A 9,865-nucleotide genomic window follows, 5' to 3' on the forward strand; every position below is an offset into this window, starting at 1 on the left:
AGCACAGCAATCGATGGGAAATATAGCAATTAGGTTTGGTTGTTGATGAGGTTATAAAAATCAAAGGGAATGTTCTAGGATGATTTATTTCTAGAAATTTCCTTACATCATTTATGGTGAATTCAATGACCTCCACTTCAAGACCACGTAGGCTTTTTCTTTGGCAAATCTTTCTCTAGGGAAATATCAGCTCTTTCTGGAATAAATACCTGAACAAAGTTTCCCAGGGGTGTTGATGGGGAACCCTCCGAAGATCAAGTCAGTACCAGGTATTTTTTTATGTAGCCAAAGACATTAAGGGAAGTATTAATGAGTTTTTATGAAGATATAGAAGAGAAGAAGGAAGATGTAGAATTAAGAAAGAGGAAGCAGAGAATGTGTTTTGTCTCAGAGTATAAGGTTTTCGAACCCCCTCCTGTATATTTATGCTTTCTTTTATATTACCTGACTTGACTTGCTTCATACAACATAGGAGGGGTATAGATGTAATCTTGTATCAGTAAGATAATATTATCTTACTAATTGTACCATCACATCTAATTAATGCAAGGTTGTCAATTCTGTTTCGGTAGGTGTTTTGTTTTTTTAATTGGAATGGAATGTTTCAGTTTCGAGGTGTTTCGGCATGCCGTTTCGGGGTTGTACTGTTCATATATATATATATAACAAACATAATTCAAATTCAAGATAAATTAATTATAAATTATACAATACAAACACAATGCCAAACAAATATAATTTCAAATTTTAAAATATTTCTAAATAGTCAAGATTAAATAGATCTTTAACTTAAAGTAATTCAACTTAAACAAAATATCAAAATATTATGAAAGTAAAATGTTTTAACACAAATATTTTAAATATAAAGTTAGGTCAATGTTATCAAGACTAATGGAATCTAAAGCATCACTTGTTTTGCTCAAATTCCTACAAAGTATAAATATGAAAAAACAACATGAATATAAACCATATATATTAATGATAAATCTAATTTTAAAAAATTAATATCATTGTTAATGAAAATAGTAATAATAATTTTTAATATTATTATCAATATCATTGTTATTGAAAATAGTAATGAAAAAGAGCTTTTTTATAATTGGGTGGTTTAATTAATTAAATTGAACAAGGTTCAATTTGATTCAATGGCTTTTCAAGAGCGAAACGGAACATGTGGAATGAAACCGGAACGTTCTAGGCGGAATTTAACTGAAAAATCCGGAACGGACCGAGATTTAAAATGAGATGAAATTTGTTCCGTTTTGTTTCGTTTTTTGAATTGGTATGGAATGTTTCGGCCATTCCGGACGAAACGGAACGGAATTGACAACCTTGAATTAATGTAAGCATGGACGGCTTGTTCGTATTTAATGGGCATCATGATTATTAATTCAAGCTTAGGGTATGGGGGCTTAGTGTAGAGTGACCCTTCAACTTCACACCCGATCTGAGGAATGTTGGGCTCAATTCACACCCGAAGCCCAGGAGAAAACTGGGCAAGAACATATCCGAGCCCAACATGAGACTGGATGTGGTCGCGCCCGGGCCCAACGTGGGACTGGGCGTGGACACGTCCCCGCCCAACGTAGAGTTGGGCGTGGTCGCGCCTGGGCCCAACATGGGACTGGGCGTGGACGCGTCCACACCCAACATAGAGTTGGGCATGGTCGTGTCTGGACCAACGTGGGACTGGGTGTGGATGCGTCTGTGCCCAACTTAGAATTGGGCATGGTCGCACCCGGGCCCAATCATGGGACTCAGCTGGGACGCGTCCGCGCCCAACTTAGAGTTAGGCGTGGGTGTACCCTAACCCAACTTGGGGTTAGACACCCGAAAAGACATAGCCCCATTTTGGGTTATGACTTTCGCGCGTTATCTCTTAAATGAGGTTGATTTGAGAAACCATGACCCATCAGTAACCCCCCAAGTCTGCTCATATTTAGAGAAATTGGGAGACTTAAGACTAAATAGATTTTGAGTTGCGACCCTGGTCAGGGCGTCTTTTATACTCCCCTTATCAGGGCCTTACTGGCAGGGATGGTGTTCGCAAAGAGTTCATTGTTTGAATCTTCAAGACATGTTTATAGTTCTTCCTCTAAAGAACATTGGAGAAGTGGGTCCTCGACGCCACAAGGTTATGTAGCCCTGTTTGGACCATTAGGAGGTATTGATGTAGGAGGGATGGTTTCAGCACTTCTTGACATTGTAGAGGTTGGTACCCGTGCTATCCAGGAGGGATGTGGGTCCCCGACCACACACAAGGTATGTAACCCGAGTTGGATAGACGGTGTGAGCCTGATAAGGCCGCCCCAGCACTTTTGATGTTGTAGAGACTAATACCCATGTTATCTAAGAGGGATGTGGGTCCCAGACCGCACATAGGGTGTGTAACCCGAGTTGGATAGATGGTATAAGCCTGATAAGGCCACCCCAGCACTCTTGATGTTCTAGAGACTGGTACTCATGCTATCTAGGGGGGATATGGGTCCCAGACCGCACACAGGGTGTGTAACCCGAGTTGGATAGACGGTGTGAGCTTGATAAGGCCGCCCCAGCACTCTTGATTGCCATAGAGACTGGTACCCGTGCTATCCAAGAGGGATGTGGGTCCTAGACCGCACATAGGATGTGTAAGCCGAGTTGGATAAACAGTGTGAGCCTGATAAGACCACCTCAGCACTCTTACTTCCAACTGAAAAGGCTAGACAGAATGAAGGGAGGGGGCGCTGAAAGCCGCCCTGAAGGGTGAAGCGTTGATCCCCTACTACTGCCTTGGAGAATTAGGTCTCAGACGCCACGGGTATGTAGCCCCATTTGAACCAGTAGGAGGTTGATGCTCACTTAGGACTTCGCTACGGTTCTAGAGAAATAGGCCCCGGATGCAACAGGGGTGTGTAACCCCGATTGGATCGGTAGGAAGTATTCTTGAGAAAGGAATGTGAATAAAGTAAGAACACAAGTGATAAAGTTATGCATTCTTTATTTATATATTTAACAATGATACAACTTAAAGTGGTCCAAGTGCCACGCATGAGGAAGGTTAGAGCCTTATGGGTCTTGCAGATGACAGGTGTTGGCTTTAACCACCCTTGCCACCCTAAAAGAACCATCCCATGTTGGAGCTAGTTTTCCTCTGCTCTCTTTGTTACCTGTGGCTTCCAGCTTCCTTAGTACCAAATCCCCTTGTTTGAAGGTCATGTTCTTCACTCTGGCGTTGTGACATTGGGTGGCCTTACGTCTGTAGGCCTCATTCTTCACAGCAGTTGCGAGTATGGATTCTTGTAGCAAGTCGAGATTGACCCTGAGTCCTTGATCATTGTTTTGAGGAAAGAAGTACAGTACCCTAGCGCTGAGGCATCCAATCTCTACTGGGATCATAGCTTCAGTCCCATATATGAGGAGAAAAAGGGTTTCCCCCGTTGAGTTCTTTGTTGTTGTTATGTATGCTCATAAGATTTCATTCAAGAGTTCTGCCCATTCTGACTTGGCATCTTTTATCTTCTTCTTCAAACAGTTGAGTAAGACCCGATTGGTAAGTTCAACTTGCCCATTCGTCTGGGGATGTGATATCGAAGAGAACCTGTGATCAATCTGCAACCTTTCACATTGTTCCCTCATCTTCTGGTTGTCAAACTAGGTTCCATTATCAGTAATCAGTATCCTGGGTACTCTGAATCGGCAGATCATATTCTTCCATAAGAAAGATATCATCTTGTTAGCTGTGATGTCTGCCAATGCTTCAACTTCCACCCACTTAGTGAAGTAGTCCACGGCCACTAGGACAAACTGTCTTCTCCTAGTTTCTTTGGGGAAGGGTCCTAGAATATCCATTCCCCATTGGCAGAAGGGCCAAGGGGAAGGGATTGTTGTCATCTCAGCTGAAGGTTGCCTTGACACTGGAGCAAATCTTTGACACTCGTCACACTTCTTCACTAGGTCTTTGGAATCTTGTAATATGGTGGGCCAATAAAAAGCCTGCTTTTGTGATCTGAGCAGCCAAGGCTCTAAAACCTGCATGCAATCCATAGACTCCCTCGTGCATCTCTCTCAAAACATAGATGTTTTCCTCTGAGGACAAGCACTTGAGGAGCGGTGATGATGTGGATCTCCTATATAATAGCCCGTCAATTATGCAGTAACCCGATGCTCTCTTAGTCAGCTTAATGGCTTCTAGTCTGTCTGAAGGCACAGTCCATGTGAGTAGATATTCCTTGATCGGTATTCTCCAATCATTAGCTCTCATGATTGGAAAGGTTGTAGCACTGCTCTCTTCCATATTGGGACGGTCTAGGACTTCAATCCATACATCAATGGGGAGGTTTTTCGGGTTAGCGTTGGCTAGCTTGGAAATAAAATTAGCTTGTGTATTTTCCTCTCTGGGCACTCTGATGATCTTGATTACCCCGTCCTTCTAAGCTAGCATGGCTTTAACCTTTTCGGAATACAATATCATGGTTGGATCTCTAGCTTCATATATTCCCTAGCATTGCCCCCACAATCAGTTGGGAATCACTATGCACTTGTAGAGGATACGCCTTTAGGGCTTCCGCCAGACCTAAACCTGCTATCACAGCCTCATACTTGGCCACATTGTTAGTAGCTAGGAATCCAAACATGAGCCCATATTGGTAAACCTGCCCCTCTAGACAGATAAGAAGGATCCCCGCTCCGCTTCCTTTTTGTGTGGAGCTACCATCCACATAGTCGCCAATCTTGAGAGAAGATATGCCCAGGTGACCCAGGGTCTGGTAGCTTCGGATTGGGAGAAAGATCCTTTGTGGCGACCTCTTCAAATCTACATTCAGCTATGAAGTCGGCCAATGTTTGCTCTTCGATTGCAGGCCTTGGCCTATACTGCAATCCATATTCTCCTAGTTCCACTGCCCATTTCACCAGTCGTCCTGCCATGTCTGGTTTGTGAAGAATCTGCCTTAGAGGTTGGTCTGTCAACACCACCACCTAGTATGCCTAGAAGTAGGCCCTCAGCTTCCGAGAAGCTGTCACCAGTGCCAAGGCCATTTTTTCTACTCTCAGGTAGCGGGTTTCTGCATCTAGTAGTGTTTTGCCAGCATAGTAGACCTGACGTTGTACTCCTTCTTCCTCCCTAACCAGTACCGCACTAACAATCCGGTCTGCCACCCCCAAGTATAAGAACAGGGTCTCTCCTTCTCTAGGTTGAGAAAAAACATTTGGGGAGGAGAGGTAAATCTTTAGCTCTTCAAAAGATTTCTAACATTCAAGTGTCCACTGGAAGTTAGGGGCGTTCTTTAGAACTTTAAAAACTGGCAAACTTTGTTCCCCTAATTTAACTATGAATCTGCTTAGAGAAACTGGCAAACTTTGTTCCCCTTAGAGCTCTTAACCTCCCTGTGAGACGTTGCACTTCCTTCACTGTCTTGGAGGGGTTCATGCCTAGTAGTACTTGTATCTTCTCCAGGTTAGGCTCAATCCCCCTGTAACTGACCAGAAAGACCAAGAATTTCCCTCCTCGGATGGCGAACACACACTTGAAGGGGTTCAGTTTTATATTGTGGTCCTTCAGTACTTGGAAGACTTTCCTAAGGTCCAGCAGGTGTTGTTCAAAGGTCATACTTTTCACCAACACATCATCTACATATCCCTCCATGATCCTGCCTAATTGATGCTTGAACACATTGTCGACCATCCTCTGGTATGTGGCTCCTGCATTCTTCAAACTGAAAGGCATGACTCTGTAACAGTAGGTCCCTCCTTTAGTTATAAAGGATGTCTTCTCTTCATCAGTTAGATGCATGGGGATTGATAATACCTAGAGTATGCATCCAAGAAGCTAAGAAACTCGTACCTCGCTGTTGAATCCACTAGTCTATCTATCTTGGGGAATGGCTAGCTATCTTTTGGGCAGGCCTTATTCAAGTCTGTGAAATCCACACACATTTGCCATTTGTTATTGGCCTTCTTTACCATCATAACATTGGCAAGCCTCTCAGGGTAGGTCACCTCCTATATGAATCCTGCTGACATGAGTTTGTCCATCTCTTCAATATTGGCCTTCTACCTATCCCCCCCTCATATTTCTCATTTTCTGACGTACAAGGAGAAAACTGGGATTTACACTCAGCCGGTGTGAAGCTATTTTAGAGCTGATCCCCGGCATGTTCTCTGAACGGAAGGCAAAGTTACCTCTGTGTGTAACCAGCAACTCCGTGAGGTGTTGTTTTTGTTGGTTGTTCAGGGTGCAACCTACTTTCGTGACCTCCTTCTCTCTAGGCCGCAAACAAACTTCAACCAACTATTCAACTACCAATGTTCTGACCTCGGGCTTCTCTTTATAGGTTTCAGGACGATCAATCAACAGGGCCTTCTTGCCCTTCAGACATGTGTTAGCACACTCTCTTGAGACTTCTTGATTTCCTTCACCGCTGTTATTCCTTCACTGGTTGGGAATTTCTGGGCCAGATATTTAGTGCTGACTACTGCGCTGAGCTGATGGAGCAATGGTCTTCCGATGATGGAATTGTATAGGAGGTGGGTATCAATGACCATAAAGGTCTGTTGGAGAGTTACACAACAAGGTACAGACCCTATAATGACGGTCAACCTCATTGCTCCCTTCACGGGCACTGCTGACCTTTATATCCCGATGAAGGGTGTGGGTACTGGAGTCATTCTAGAGGCGTCTATCCCCATCTTCATCATGGCCTCAGTTGATAGGATGTTCACTGAGCTGTCATTATCCATTAGTATCTTGTAAACCCTGTGTCCTTCCATTACAGGGGAAATCACTAAGGCATCTTCATGAGGGTATTCAATCCTCTGTCCATCAGTAGGGGTGAATGTGATGGGTTCATTCCAAAACCTTTCTTGGTTCACTGCTACTAGGACTTGATCCCTCACCCTTGTCCTTTTATTTCTGGCAACACCCACATTGGTTGTTGAACCCCCTAGTATGATTAGGATCTCTGGGAGTACTGGTCCCTGTTGTCTTGCTTCGTTTCTCTCCCCGTCTTGAGATGGATCTTTTTTAAGAACTGTCTGAGGTATCCTTGAGCCAAAAGCCTCTTCATTTCTTTTCTGAGAGCGTTACAATCCTCGGTGTCATGTCCCCTCTCCCTATGAAACTAGCAGTACTTCTTGGAGAACTTGAGGTTGGGATTAGGCTTTAAGGGAGGAGGATATTGAAGAAAGTTTGGCCTCTTAGAGTTGTATAGATCTTAGTGTAACTGGTATTTACAGGGGTATAGACCTTTTCGGGTTTACTGGGATGTTCTCGGAGGGGTCCTTTCTTCTTAACCTCTTGTCGTCTGACTAGGGAACGGTTCTTGCTGTGGGGTTCGTCACTGATGCCTCCTCTATGGAGCTTCTATGAGCAGTCAAGGCTTCCTATACTCTTATGTGACTCTCAATCATATGTTTCACCCTCAGGAGAGTTCTGTTCCGCAATGGGTGGAGTTGCTTCCACAACTCTTCATTTCTGACCCCTTTGATCAAAGCCTCACAGGCTATGGGCTCCAGTAGGTCCTCCACCTAAAGCATTTCTTCATTGAATCTCCTCAAATAGGCCTGGGTAGGCTCCTTCTTGCCTTGGACAATCCCAAATAATTCAGTGGAGCTTTTCTTCGTGGGGATGCTGGTGCTGAAACATGCTACCAGCTTGGCACATAGGTCCTGAAAGCCCAAGATTGACCCCAACTTTAGGTTATTGTACCACCTCCTTACGTTCCCTCTGAAGGTGGTGGGCAATATCTTACACATCACATCATTGTCATGGATGAGCAGCTCAAGGCTCCCCCTCACATTCTGGATATGCTCCTGAGGGTCTGTAGATCCATCATATGTGTCTAAGCACATTATACTCCTTGGGCAATGTGGAGAGCCTTCCACCTGATACTGGTGGGCAGGTCGGTGATGCTCTGAGACCTCCTCAGCCCTTTTTCTATGTCGTTCCCGGTGCGAACCAGATGAACTGGACGAATCTGACTTGGAACGATGGGAGGGGTGATCTTTTTCTCTCCCACGTTGGCTAGTTTGATTTTTGCAGGAATGCTCACTTCTTATTGGAACTGTAGGGTGGTGTGAATGTTCTCGAGTTGGTCTTCAAGAACGATGCCTGAGCGGTTACCCTTCATTCTGCGCATGTCCCTTAGTGTAGCTGCCCTCTCAGCCTGATGACCTCCTCTGACAGCAAACGTATCTGCTCAGCAATTTTCTCAATCTGAGGTTGGACGGACGGACGTACCAGCAGCAATGTGGGCGTCCGTGACATGCCCTAGTGTATATGGATCTGTCATGGTGGTGTAATAGATAGAATCGCACGTCAAAGCTTAGTTTCTTGCTGGAGAAGTAATTAGCTTTTTGTAAGGTTCTTACAAACGGCGCCAACTGATGAGGTTATAAAAATCACAGGGAATGCTCTAGGATGATTTATTCCTAGAAATTCCCTTACATCATTTATGGTGAATTCAATGACCTCCACTGCAAAACCACGTAGGCTTTTCCTTTGGCAAATCTTTCTCCAGGGGAATATCAGCTCTTTCTAGAATAAATACATGCCCAAAGTTCCCCGGGGGTGTTGATAGGGGACCCTCCGAAGATCAAGTCAGTACCAGGTATTTTTTTATGTAGTCAAAGACATTAAAGGAAGTATTAATGAGCTTTTATGAAGATAGAAAAAAGGAGAAGGAAGAAGATGTAGAATTAAGGAAGAGGAAGCAGAGAATGTGTTTTGTATCGGAGTATAAGGTTTTCAAACCCCCTCCTGTATATTCATGTTTCCTTTTATATTACCTGACTTGACTTGCTTCATACAATGTAGGAGGGGTAGAGATGTAATCTTATATCAGTAAGATAATATTATCTTACTGATTGTACCATCACATCTAATTAATATAAGCATGGACGGCTTGTTTGTATTAAATGGGCATCATGATTAATAATTCAGGCTCAAGGTATAGGGAGCTCAGTGTAGAGTGACCCTTCAACTTCACACCCGATCTGAGGAATGTTGGGTTCAATTCACGCCCAAAACCTAGGAGAAAACTAGGCGCGGACGTATCCAAGCCCAATGTGGGACTGGGCATGGACGTGTTCGCGCCCGACGTAGAATTGGGCATGGTCGTGCCCGGGCCCAACGTGGACGGGGCGTGGACACGTCCGCGCCCACTGTGGGACTGGGTGGGGACGCGTTGAGTTGGGTGTGGTCACGTCCGGGCCAACATGGGAGTGGGGGTGGATGCGTCCGTGCCCAACATAGAGTTGGGCGTGGTCGCACCCGTGCCCAATCGTGGGACTGGGCGTGGATGCGTCCACCCCAACTTAGAGTTGGGTGTGGTTGCGCCCGGGCCCAATCGTGAGACTAGGCTAAGACGCGTCCGCGCCCAACATAGAGTTGGGCATAGTCGCGTCGAGGCCCAATGCAGGATTGGGTGTGGACACGTCCACACCCAACTTAGAGTTGGGCGTGGTCGCGCCCGGGCCCACTCGTGGGACGGGGCGTGGACATGTCCGCGCCCAGCTTAGAGTTGGGCGTGGGTGTACCCTAACCCAACTTGGGGTTGGACACCCGAAAAGACATAGCTCCATTTTGGGTTATGACTTTCACGTGTTATCTCTTAAATGAGGTTGATTTGAGAAACCATGATCCATCAGTAACCCCCCAAGTCTGCTTATTTTTTGAGAAATGGGGAGACTTAAGACTAAAAAGATTTCGGACTGACCTTAGTTGAGTCGCGACCCTGGTCAGGGCGTCTTTTATACTCCCCTTATCAGGGCCTTACTGGCGGGGATGGTGTTCCCAAAGAGTTCATGGTTTGAATCTTCAAGACGTGTTCCTAGTTCTTCCTATAAGGAACATTGGACACTCACTACTGTCTTGGAGAAGTAGGTC

Source organism: Populus trichocarpa, chromosome 1 (assembly GCF_000002775.5).
Source record: "Populus trichocarpa isolate Nisqually-1 chromosome 1, P.trichocarpa_v4.1, whole genome shotgun sequence".
NCBI lineage: Eukaryota > Viridiplantae > Streptophyta > Magnoliopsida > Malpighiales > Salicaceae > Populus > Populus trichocarpa.